The sequence below is a fragment of the Podarcis filfolensis genome (genome assembly GCF_964270895.1).
Source record: "Podarcis filfolensis genome assembly, chromosome: 2".
Classification (NCBI taxonomy): domain Eukaryota; kingdom Metazoa; phylum Chordata; class Lepidosauria; order Squamata; family Lacertidae; genus Podarcis; species Podarcis filfolensis.
Genome location: NC_139605.1, coordinates 84,940,697 through 84,953,447, shown reverse-complemented (window position 1 = coordinate 84,953,447; position 12,751 = coordinate 84,940,697). Strand labels below are relative to the sequence as shown.

Sequence of the window (12,751 nt, the reverse complement as noted above, 5' to 3'; positions counted from 1 at the left end):
AAAGCAGAAAACTATTGGAGACATGCAGCAGCCATCTTGAATTGTGTTCTTGAGTAGGGCACATTCTCCCTTTTGGCCACAAATCTTGCTGCTCCATTCGTGATCATGTGGGATGCAATGGGAAGTAGATATTCAGTTTAACATTACAGTGGTACCTCGGTTTAAGAACAGTCCTGTTTACGAATGATTCAGTTTACGAACTCTGCAAAACTGGAAGTAGTGTTCTGGTTTGCGAACTTTACCTCAGTCTACAAATGGAAACCAAACGGTGGAAGGGCACTGGCGGTGGGAGGTCTCATTAGGGAAAGTGCACCTCGGTTTAAGAACGGGTTTGGTTTAAGAACGGACTTCAGGAAGAGATTAAGTTCGTAAACCGAGGTACCACTGTACTACAGTGGCTTGGGATGAAGCCCCAGGGACTTATTAAGGAAGGACTGGCTATGAGACAGGGGACATGACCTGCTCTCTGTAACAACTTCCAAGTCAGACCTGGTTCTTTCATCTAAGCAATTAATGGGCTCAGTTTACTGCTGCCCCGTTTTACCTTGCCCACCTTACATTGCCTTATATTTCAGATCCTGCAAATGACACCAATAGTATGTTACTCAGTGGCCCAGCAAACACATCCCTGCAATTATCAGTAGAGGAGCCCGGTGCAGAAAAGTGCGACATTGGAAAGGTTGATGGGTAGAATTGGCTGCTCCTGTACCTTCACAAGTGGTTTGATAGGCAGAAACATGCTGCTAAAATGTAGAGTGGAATAATATCACTCACTCTCAGTTGCCATAGGAAAATAATCTTTTGGAGTCCGCGCAAATGCTAACAGCCCTCATGCTCAAATATCTTCTGTTAAGACCTCAAGGAAACTAAGTGTATTACCATCTAGTCCAGGGAGGGTTTGCACAAAATTTTATTGCAATCATTTTTTTAAAAAAATATGAAAAACAGTATATAAATACTCAAATTTTAACTCATGAGCTATTGCTGCAATCTGCTCTGATTGTATATTTTATCTTTATGAACGCTGTTTTTATTGTGTTATGTTATGTGAGCTGGTCTTTGACCTTAATAAATTATCTATCTACTCAAGTTGGATAAAGAAAATGAAAACATGTGACCCTGTGGACCATATACTACCTACTTTGCCATAAAAATAAATTGAAAAGGTTCCTGACTACCCTTTGTAGAAACTAAGTGTGTAGAAACTTTGTAGAAACTAAGACTCTGCTCTCTGGGGCTACAACCTTTTTCTTAAGATTTGCAAACTTTCCATATAGAAAAGAGCCCTGCAACTAACCAAGCATCCGGCCAGTTAATAAACTGAGAATGTGATCTCAAGTCACCAGTCACACGATTGTTATCAAATATGTTCAAAGTGCCCAAGTTACAACGGTCAAAGCCAAAGCTGGGAAGATGTGATATGCAAAGGTTATCAGATGGCAAACAAAGCTGTGATTTGCAGAGAGGTGAGTTTTCTGCATGTGCAGTTGCAATACTGAATTTACTGTTCATTTCACAAGCTGAAAATAGGGACTTTTTTTTTTTACAAAAAAGTCTGCTCTTTGTGAATATTTACATCTCATTTCTGGAATATTTAATGCATGATTGTGCACAGACTGATAGCAACCAGCTCTCTGATGTGTTTAGGAGCAGGATACTGGCTTTTGACTTTTGTTGGATAGACTTTGGTTTTGTTTGTTGCTTCATAGATGCCTTCCACCCCTCAGTCTGTTCTCAGTGTAAAAGGAGATGGCATGCTGACTCTGAATAGTGTAGCATGGACTTCCTGTTGCTCTGGATTCAAGCGTATAATAATAATAATAATAATAATAATAAATTTTATTTATATCCCGCCCTCCCCAGCCGAAGCTGGGCTCAGGGCGGCTAACAACAATAAAACAATACAAAAGTACAACACAAACAACGCTCTAAAATCATTCATTATAAAATTAATTAAGTATGTTTGACTTGGCAAATGTTCCTCCTTTACAGATCTAGGAGTAGTTATGTTTGTTTTTCTCTGATGATAAAATGCAAAACAAAAACAAAAACCAACCAAAACAGCCCTTGGGATTTGGTCCCAGGTCTGAGGAACCTGACTCTGAAAGGGAACAGGTGCAGATTATATGAGAGAAGGATGCTAGTCAGTCAACCCCAACTCCCCGCCTGGAGGCTGTTATCATAACATTTTGAGAACTGTCTTCGTGAGCATTCCAGTCAGGGAAGCTTTTATTACTAGCCCTGTTTGGTGGGATGCACGAGGGGAAAGAGCACAACTGACTATGTTCAACCCTCCCCAGGAAAGAAATATGGGCTTGGTGGAAACGGCCTATGTTCATTATGGGAAAATCTAATAGGCATGGAGGTGAGAAATGGAAGATGGAATCCCACATCATGCTTGAGAAGCAGGAGGTAGGGCTGCATTGTTGAACCAGTTAATAAGTTAGATTCAGCATAAGCAGAACTAACCTTTAAAAATCTGTTCCTTGGTGCTATGATTTACTTTACTGTTTTCATAGACTCATTTTGTTCTCACAGCCTGTCTGCAAAGTAATTGTGTTCTTTTATATGTGCACCTATTTCCCTTTCTCAGGAATTTTTGCATCTCTGCATTGGAAAAAAGCAAAACAACAACCCCAAACCAACTCTTTATATAACCTGCAATATCAAGTGTACCTGAACTGGAAAGCAGAGCTGTGGGAAGGGGAATGTAAAGGTGATTCCTGAGTGGTGGGGCGCAACAGGTGGTTAGGAAAGTACCAAGGAGGGAGTGGGAATCCAGAAGGGCCATTGCTGCAGTGTGCTTTATTAATTAATTCCTTACTGAAAGTATTTTAAAGCCACCTTTTATGGCCAAGCCCTGAACTTAGCTAAACATAGCATGTAAAATCACAATCGTAAATTTCCAACATGTAACAAAATAGTAATAAAATAACACTAGATACCATCCCACCCAGGTTAATACGATCAATCAATCATTTTATTTGTATGTCACCTTTCCAGAGTTAACACCATGTTCTAGGTGGCTTACAACATACAAAAAATACATAATTATAAACATAGCAAAAGTAGTCAAACAAATAAAACATTAACAAGTACACAACCAAACTGAAAATTTCCCACATAAATCATAAGAAGATACAAAAACTTAATATGAATAACATCAACACCTGCACCCTTTAAACAACAGACCCCTCTAAACCAAGTCCCATCACAAGAGTCTGTTCAGCAGCCTCAGCTTTCGTAGCTGGAGTCAGTCAGGGCTCTGCCCTCCCAGGCCAGGTGGGAAAAGGCCTGCAAGGCAGGCAGCAGGTGTTCACAACCAATATTGTTTTTAACACTTGATTGAGAGCCACCCAGAGTGGCTGGGGAAACTCAGCCAGATGGGCGGGGTATAAATAATAAATTATTATATTATAAATTATTATTATTATATATGACCAAAACAAATAAAGCAGCTTCGCACCACATCATACAGCAGCAGTTTAACAAACTTTCAAGAAAAGTGACTTGAAGCAAATTGAACACTTATCTAAAGGCTTGTAATGATGGGGCCATCCAACCTTCCACTAGAATAGAGTTCCACAAGCATAGGGGCTACTGCTGAGAAGTCATCTCCAGTGTGCCTGCCAGTCTAATTGATTCCACTGGTAGGTATAGGGCAAATTGTCCCTGCTAGGGTTGTCCTATTTTGAAGAGCAAAAAAGAGGAAGCTATGGCAACTCTCATTTTAAATACCCCCTACTATGTGTAGACTATAAAAGCTATGATATGTTGCTGAGGAGGGCAGGAGAAGAGAAAAGGAAAGCAAATCTTCAACCACCAGTTATGTCTATGTGTCACCCAGAAAGTATAGCCAGAGACATTTTGGCAAATTTAAAAAATCCATGGAGAGAATTTTTACCCCTGAAAAAGAGGTCATGTCCTGGAAAAAGAGGACACATGGCAACCCTGTTTTCTGACATCTCTCGGATATGGTTTCTGAGCCAACAGTCCAAGTGGAAGCAGTAGTGCTTAGTAGTTACTAACTTTGTTGGATGTGTGAGCATCTTTCTCTCCCTCCCTCCCTCCTTAAGCACATAGAGACTTGTTTGCAGACCCTGTGAGAGGCACATGTCCAAGTCTGAGCTTTTGAAGTAAGCTATAGCTTGCAGAAAAGAGATGCCTCAGTGTCTGAGTTAAACCCCACCTAACTTCAACTACCTTTTCCTAAGATAAAGACTTTATCTCCCATCCAACATAACAAGGAATAAAGTTTCAATCAAATGGGGAAAAAGAAGAATGACTAATACTACAAAAAGCTAGTTTACACACACACGTTTTGACCTTCTGAGTTAAGTTTCCCTTCCTCCCAAGGGCAGCCCCCTCTCTGTTTTGAAACCAATTTATGAGACAAAGCAAAAAAATGGGATTGGGGGCAGCTTTGCTTGAAGTTCATGTTGAGAGATTGGATCAGATAGCGAATTGTTAATGCTGTAGTTTAGCATGAACTCAGGCATGCTGCTTGCCAAAAATGCTAAAGTGTACATCTCAAAGACAGGATGTTGCATCTTGTCAGTATAAACAGTCCCCTCCTTGAGAGTTCACAGTCAGGGGAAGTCAGCTGCACCTCCAAAGCTAGCTGGCTCCATGTTAAACTTCTCCATTTTCAATTAATTCCTCTTGCTAAACAGAAAATATGCACAATGATGATCCCCAGAGCACATCAGGTCATTATCAGCTGATTCACATAGATCATTCTTTATCCAGTTTATCCTCACCTGGAAAATTCCTAGTTCATTTTATCCACCCTGAAACAGGCTCTTGGAATGATGAGCACAATCTTCGATGACTGTCAAAGCCGTATTTACAATTAAAACATACAACACAAAAAAACCACACACAGGATGCTTAAGATTCTCTCACCTTTCCCCCCTTTCAGACCCGAAGCTTTAAAGGCTAATGAGTTAAGAATTGCCCAGGGTGATAATGGGGCTGCTAAATTTCTTTTAATGATTGCTACAGGCTCTAAAAGAGCTAGAAACAAAACCAGAGCAGGCTCCTTGGGAGAGGGTGTGTGTGTATGTGTGTGTTCAGGCACAAAGCACTGGGAAAGAGGAGCCTGGGAGAAAGGGGCTGCAGTTTTCACACTGTTAGGTGTTTAGAGGAAGACAAGCCACAGACACAGATGACTAATTCTGGCTAATTGCAACCTGCATAGGTCAAGGCCTGAAGGCCTCAGTGCCGCTAGGTCAGGGCAACATCCATCACTAGCCTCTTCTGTGAATAGTGGATCATCAGCAAGCCAGGACAATGGGAGGCACAATGGGAGCTTGAGAGGGCTTAACAAGGACAACAAAATTAAATCATTGCATCTCCTTCATACTCACTTCTCTCTTTCTGATTGGCAAATGGCCTGGTGAGAAGTTACTCTGCAGAACATAACAAGGAGTGAGGCCTCACAGCCCTTTTCTCCTCCGTGGGCCAACCCCAGCCTTGTAGACTCTGCATCTTTCCAGCACATCATATGCCGAGCGCTTTTTCATATTTCCAGTCCTGACTTGTTGTGGGGTAAAAAGGTAAAGGGACCCCTGACCATTAGGTCCAGTCATGACCGACTCTGGGGTTGCGGCGCTCATCTCTCTTTATTGGCCGAGGGAGCTGGCGTACAGCTTCCGGGCCATGTTGCCAGCATGACTAAGCCGCTTCTGGCGAACCAGAGCAGCGCACGGAAACACCGTTTACCTTCCCACCGGAGCAGTACCCATTTATCTACTTGCACTTTGATGTGCTTTCGAACTGCTAGGTTGGCAAGAGCAGGGACCAAGCAACAGGAGCTCACCCCGTCGCGGGGATTCGAACCGCCGACCTTCTGATCAGCAAGTCCTAGGCTCTGTGGTTTAACCCACAGCGTAGGGGGAAGGAATCCCACTTGGTACCAGCGAAATAACCTGAAAACATTCTTCCACATGTCAACTTCCACACTCTCTGTTCAATCAGAGCAGTGCTGCTGCTAACCAAGGCAGGGGTGGATTGGGGAAAGTGCTGGGTTTTTGGTGGTGGCACATGCATCTGCGCCCACTGCCAACCTCATGCTCCCCTGCCCTCACTGCTACCCTCCTCCACTCCATCAGCAGCAGCAATACCACATTGGAGAGGTGTGGTGCAGCAGTGGCATCCCAGCTCATATGCCATGACTGGGTATGGTAAACACAGAGAGCTGCTTACTCCAGGCCAGACTATTGATCCATTTAACGCAGCATCATCTGCTCAAGTCTTTCCCAACCTGGCATCCTTCAGGTGTTGTTGGACTACAACTCTCATTGTCCTTGTCATGAGCCTGTGGAGACTTCTTGGCAGGACTGGACTGGTCAGAAGGGGGAGGAAGATTGGGACAAGATTGTAGAGTTGGACCCGGGATGAAAACCATGACTTTGCCCATCTTCAAAGGGTGTGTGTCAAATGTTGAGACAGCATCTCAGCTTTTGCCTAGTTGTGTACTATAGAACTTTGCTATCAACTTCTGAACAACACAACCTGTTTGCCTCATCTCTATTAAGGTGGTGTTGTGGATTGTGGAATAGAGCTGTTGGCAAAAAATAAGCTGAGTGAGTGAGTGAGTGAGTGAGTGAGTGAATCTTTATTTGCATCAGGCACCAGCCATAGCAATAAAACAAAATGCAGTAAGCTGAGTGTTTCAGTATCATGTCCAGGATAATTCCTGAGCATTTGGCCATGCTGGCTAGGATTGATGGGAGTTCGAGTCCAACAGAGCCAGATTTATGTATAAGCTAAACAAGCTATAGCTTAGGTCCCTACTCTCTTGGGTGCACCCCAAAAAATTTAAAGAAAAAAAACCTTGTTAGAACTTAATAATTATTTCACTATTAATATACTTCTTTTTAATTGTATTTCAGTTCAACAATTACTTTGGTAAAATATATATTTTGTTATGTGCAAATGGCTTTAGATACCTACTAGGTCCATAAATGTAATGGTTATAGGGGTTGCTCGTGCGTAAGTTGCCACCACTCCTGGCTAGGTTGCCTGGTTAAACCTTTTCTGTCTGGACAGCCCTTCACTTTGTGGCTGTTTCAGTCGCTAGCAGAATCCGTCAGTGGGCGTTTCTTGAACCTCTTCCAGCACAAAAGTTCTTTGATGCCAAGTCTCCGCCTACTCTCCCTGCGCGGAAGTCTTCTGCGCAGGGTGGGTGTGGGTAGCGGAGGACCCGTGCTCTCCCCGCTGGTCTCCGGTGAGGAGTCCTGGAGCCCCCTCGCCGATTCCCCCATCTGCCCCCCTTTATCCCTGGTGTTACGCTGATTTCCTTCCCCAGCCGATGAGCTGTCTCTCTCCCTGCTGGGCCCTTCTCCAGCATCGCTTGGGAGCCTTGCCTCCGCCTCTGGCTCCGATGGCAGTTCCCTGGCAATAAATTACCATATAGCATATATTCAACAGAAAAAACAGCAACAATTTGTTGTTGACAAAGGACAGCTGGGTATATAAAGGGCCCATTACCTTCAGTAGCTTAGGGCCTCATCAAACCTAAATCTGGCCCTGGAGTCCAACAACATCTGAAGCACATCAGGGTTGAGAAGGCTACTCTCACTCTGAAAGCAGTGGATCTCCAGACATGGGTCTTCTATATAACCTTCTACAAGACCCTTTAAACTTGAGATTCCAGGGACTCGACCTGAGACCTGCAAACCTGGGGCCTTGTCCTCTACATGCCCTCTTCCGCTGAGCTATAGTCCCTTCCAGAACAATGTAGTACTCTGGAGAATCACTATTATACTTTTTCAAAGTTTCACTGCTAACTATGGAACTTTCTTTAGTCAAAGGAGAGTACTCAGATAAGCAACGAGCCATTCTTTCCTGGCTCCATCTCACCCAGCAACTCTGTTGCTTTGATGCTTTATGAACAATGCGCCTCAGTAATGAGATATGCCTCAAACAGTAGAGTCTGTTTGTTCTCCAGTGCTTGGCTATTAGGAAGTGCAGGTTGTTCTGCTGGCACGCTGTTCACAGACATGATCAAAATAGCTGCTGGAGTCCCATGAAAATAGTTGCTAAGGTTGGCAGACTGATACTCAGCAAAGGAAGAGGACACTTCTGGATTAAAGTATCTTTTCTGCACCTGGAATTTAGTCTCCTTGTGTGTGTGACTGGAATAGAGTTGTCAATTTATTTGTTTATTTCTCACTTTACTTTATCAATAACCTAAGAAAAACAAATGCTAACAGATTGCATGGAAATTTATATCCAATTATATCTTTAATAATTACTAAGATGATTTGCCACAGTGTCTTTACCCCTGTACAACTCCACCATATGTGAAAAAGTTGACATCTGCAGGCTGACATCTCCAGCAATCCCCACAGCAGTAAGCATACATTTTTTTCTGAAGCTGGTGGGTGTAAAAAAATATTACAGAAATCTTCTTTCAATTGCATATTATAGTTAGGAGCAAACTTGCATATATAACTCTTAGCATTCCTCTTGTTTGGAACAGTTCCAAATCCCTTTCTCATAATTACTAATATTTTGCAGCACTTGCTTCTGTAGTCATTAGAACTGTGCACATTTGAGGCAAAAAAGAGAGAACAAAATAAAAAACCACTCTTTTCCAGGATTTGGTACGCACTAAGTTTTCAAAATTAGCTAACTCTCGAGTGACGTCATTTATTAGTTGAAATATACTCAGAGTCGAGAGTGGATTTCATGCTCTTTATTCAGCTCATAGTAGTGAGGAGGAATGGAAGTTCCCCCACAATATCTGCTTTATATACATTATTTACACAATGGGCTGCACGTGATTGGCTAATTCTGGGATTCTCCTGTAGGCCAATCAGGTTGTGGATTCACTTCTACCTGGAGCTGGATTGGGTGGCTCCTGCGGACCAATCAGACTGCTGCATTCTGAATCCTATTGTTCTAGGACCAATCAGACTGCTGCATTTTGGATCCTATTCAAATCAGTACATAACATTAGTTAACCTAAGAGCCCTTGCTGGATCAGAAGAAAGGCCTCCATCTAGTCCAGCATTTTGTTCCAGACCAGATGCCTATGGGAAGCCCACAAGCAAGACCTGAGCACAAGAGTCTTCTTCCAGCAACTAGCATTCAGATGCATACTGTTGAATTATAGCAGTAAACAAGGAAATCCTCAGGAGCACAGAAGGATCATATTTTTGTGTCTGTACAAAAAGAGAGAGAGGGCTATCTATTTTTTCATGTAACTGGCTTTCTTCTCTTCCCCATGTTTTCCACAGGTGGAGAGAGTGCCAAGGCAAAGTGAAGAAAAGAATGATTGCCATGAGTCTGGTAGACATGTGAGCTGGCCATTAGGCATGCAAATGGAAGATGATGGTTAAGATTCCACAGGGAATGCACATGCCTGCACATTTTATGGATGGACTTCATTTCCCCCAGAAGTTGTTTTTCAGAAGATGGCTTCCAGAAGGCTCTCTTTTCTCTTGAAGATCCTCCTAAGAGCTTTTCAAAGGAGAAACCATTAAAAAAATGCATATGTTACTGGCAGCATTCTCCCTCTAAAAAACTATTGCACCCAGTCTCCAAACTACTTTATTCTTTTTTGATTTGGGAGATTTTATATATATAAAAAATCTTTTAAAAAAAGAATTTTGGAGGGAAGAATAAACTTACAGGACATGACCATAAGCATAAATTTTAGACCACAGTTGTGGCATTTAATTTTATGAAATGTGGATGTGATTGTTAGGACAACTGTTGATGCAAATCAGGAAAGTAGATAGCTGTGAAAAATATGAACATAATTTAGTTTATAGGGCTGAAATATTCAAATTGATATAAAAAATATAAAAAAGGAAAAGTTTTGCTATGAGATGCATATCAGTTATATGCTCTGCACAAAACTGATTTTTCCCATTACTAATTTCTTAACCAGTTCCGCACTAGTGTAGATGGACTAAGGTTCAGATTCTACAGATGAACATTTTGAGATTTCTTGGCCATAAACACTATGATCCATATGATTTTTTTGTATGTAGCCTAACTTCAGTCAATAGAATCACACCAGTGTGTGTAATTTGAACCTTTGAAAGATATATAGATACCTAGGCAAAAATCTCTCTCTCTATATATTTTTTAAAATTATTTTTGCATTTTCAATTTTACATAGAATAAATGAAAAAAGAAGATACACAAACAGACAGAAAAATAAAATCTCCTTTGACTTCTCTCCCCCCCTTTGTGGATCCTCATATAATGATTTTCCCTGTGTATCTCTTCTGTAACTCTGTTCTTATAAGTCCTTTATCAATCCATAGTTCACATTTTTACTACAAGTTTTCTGTCAGTCCTACCAATGAATGTTAGTGTTTGCAGTAGTTTTTAAAATAGATTATATACTTGTCCCATTCTTTAATAAAATCAGCCGCTTGGTGGCTTCTAATTCTTCCTCTAAGTTTTGCCATCTCGGCATACTTCATCAATTTTATCTGCCATTCTTCCAAAAGTAAACCATGTTGTTGGTGTATGTGTTTCACTGAGAACTAGGGAACTCATGTGAATTAAATAAAAGTCTCATTCCAGTCCTTTAAAACTTTCTCTTTCTGGGGAGTACGAAATCCTGAAGTTGTTTTTTCTCATTCTCACAGTACTGGATGACTCTTTGAGGACTTGGCAGAATATATATTCCAGGTGACATGCCTTGATTTCATCCCTTCTGTATTGTCTCTCTGTGTGTGACAAGCTTGGGAGATTTTTTTTTTTCTGTCTAAGAAAACAAGACAGCATTATTATTTTCAATTTGAAAGCACCAATGATATCTAGATGAACTAACATCAGAAATATTTGTAATTTTGTTCTGAATTTCCACACTTCCACAAAGGGCCTGTTAGTTTGCAACTAGACAACAAGTTTTGCTGGAAGAAAAGTACAGGAGGTTTTTAGTTACCATGATCTGGAAAGTAAATTTTCTGTATGTGTATGCTTGGTGGATCTCTTTATATCCCCCCCCCCAACCCAATGCTTAAAAAATGAATCTTACCCTGCTCTCCTTGATGCCACTTAAATGAGAACCATGCACAGGCAGCCCACTGAAATTCTTCCAGCAGTTCACCCAGATGTTTCATTTTGAGTTTGAAGAGCTCTTTAGCTTTGGGAGCTGCCAGTGGGGAAACTGCCTGTGGAGTGTTGGTGTCCTGCATTAAACTCTCTGGCCTCTCCTTTAAACTCAGGAAGCTCAAACTGCAGTTTGGTAGTGTGCTGGGGAGTTGCTGCTGAAGTGATGCTGAAAATTATTTGTTTCCTGCATGCTCCTCTGCTTTGCCTTCACATGCCATGTTGCTTAGGTTTCATCTTGCACTGAGGCATTCCTTTTGGTCCAGGGCCCTGATAATGACACTATCCTTCAAAGTGGTGCTGGGTGACGGGAGGGGGGGGAGAGCCTGTTTCCATGGAAACAGTAAGCCTTCCCCAATTGTATAGGAACCTCAGATGGCATGCATTAGCACACTGCCAGCAGCTAGGACTGACCTATAGTCAATCCACTCTGGTCCCAAAGCTATCATTCTCATTGTTGGCGGGGGGGTGGGGGGTGGGGGGGTGTAAGGCCAAAAAAAAAGGGGGGATACAACCTACCTACCCAAATATCCATTTTGATACAGCGAATGAAGGTCACGGCTGAGGAGTACTTTTAAAACCACCATTTTGGAAGGCAATTTGGTCTACAGATGCTACCAAGCCTATTTTTAAACTTTGCGTACAGCACGACGCCTCACGTTGATAGGGCAGCCACCTCCGCGTTGCCAAAAGAGGAGACCGTTTTACATAAAATTTGCATATGCTAATCCATATGTAGATATAAATTTAGAAATAATGACTATCATTTAAATAGAAATGGGATACATCTCACCAAGGGGGAAGGCTGTGGACTGGGTGACTTGTGAGCCTGCTCAGTCTGCTTTCCAGACATGCGGGCTGTTGATGGGCAAGTTCAGGGTCCTTGCTGCTCTTCCTTCTTATGGTTCTTTCTCTTTAAACTGACCTCGGGCTCAACCCAAGCCTTCAAATACAGGGCATCATACTCGGTCACTTTGAGAACAGGAAGCTGGACTAGATAGTCTGATGCAGCAAAGCTCTCCTTATGGACTCCCCATGTCTACCTTACATATCATATGACCCTCCATCTTTCAGTTTGTGGAGCATATATGAGCCTGTGATTACATTTCACAGAATGGTTTGTGAACCAGAAGTGTTCCTCACCATGTTTTGGGCCAGAAGTTCACATTTGGACAGAACAAGACTTCTACATATCTTTTGTGCTGTTTCATTCGCTCATTCGTGCTAAATCATAGTTGGGCTTAGTGTTATGGCCGAAAATCTATGTCCCCACTGTGGAAGGGTGTGTGGATCCAGAATTGGCCTCCACGTTCACTTATGGACTTGCGGCTAAAACTGTGTTTATGGAAGACAATTTTACTTGGCTACAAATGATCAAAGAAGAAGAAGAAGACGAAGAAGAAGAAGAAGAAGAAGAAGAAAACGTATGAATGAGGAGATCATAGCTCCACCTCCAGACCTATTGCCTCTCATGGTTGACATGAGCTATGCCTTCATTTCCCTGTCAGCTGTCCTCTGCTCTGTCCTCTTGCTAGTTGATAGAGCTTCCCTACCTCCTATTTGCATACTCACAACATTCCACCCATCAACAGCGGAGCATCAACTTCCAGTGTATGGCCATCCAGAATGTCCCTCGCTTGTTGAGGTTTGTTAGCGACCATCTGGGAGC

The 12,751-nt window shown here is 42.1% G+C and overlaps 1 long non-coding RNA gene across 2 annotated transcripts; it reads left to right on the top strand.

Moving 5' to 3' along the window:
• The first annotated feature begins 1,409 nt into the window (after nt 1-1,409).
• Nucleotides 1,410-10,772, top strand: LOC310755288. Of its 2 annotated transcripts, none has more exons than XR_014544282.1 (3): nt 1,410-1,466; nt 2,301-2,412; nt 10,617-10,772. It is a non-coding gene; the product is annotated as an uncharacterized lncRNA (long non-coding RNA). The 2 variants fall into 2 exon arrangements; XR_014544283.1 differs by lacking the exon at nt 10,617-10,772 and adding an exon at nt 9,249-9,575.
• The last annotated feature ends 1,979 nt before the right edge of the window (nt 10,773-12,751 follow it).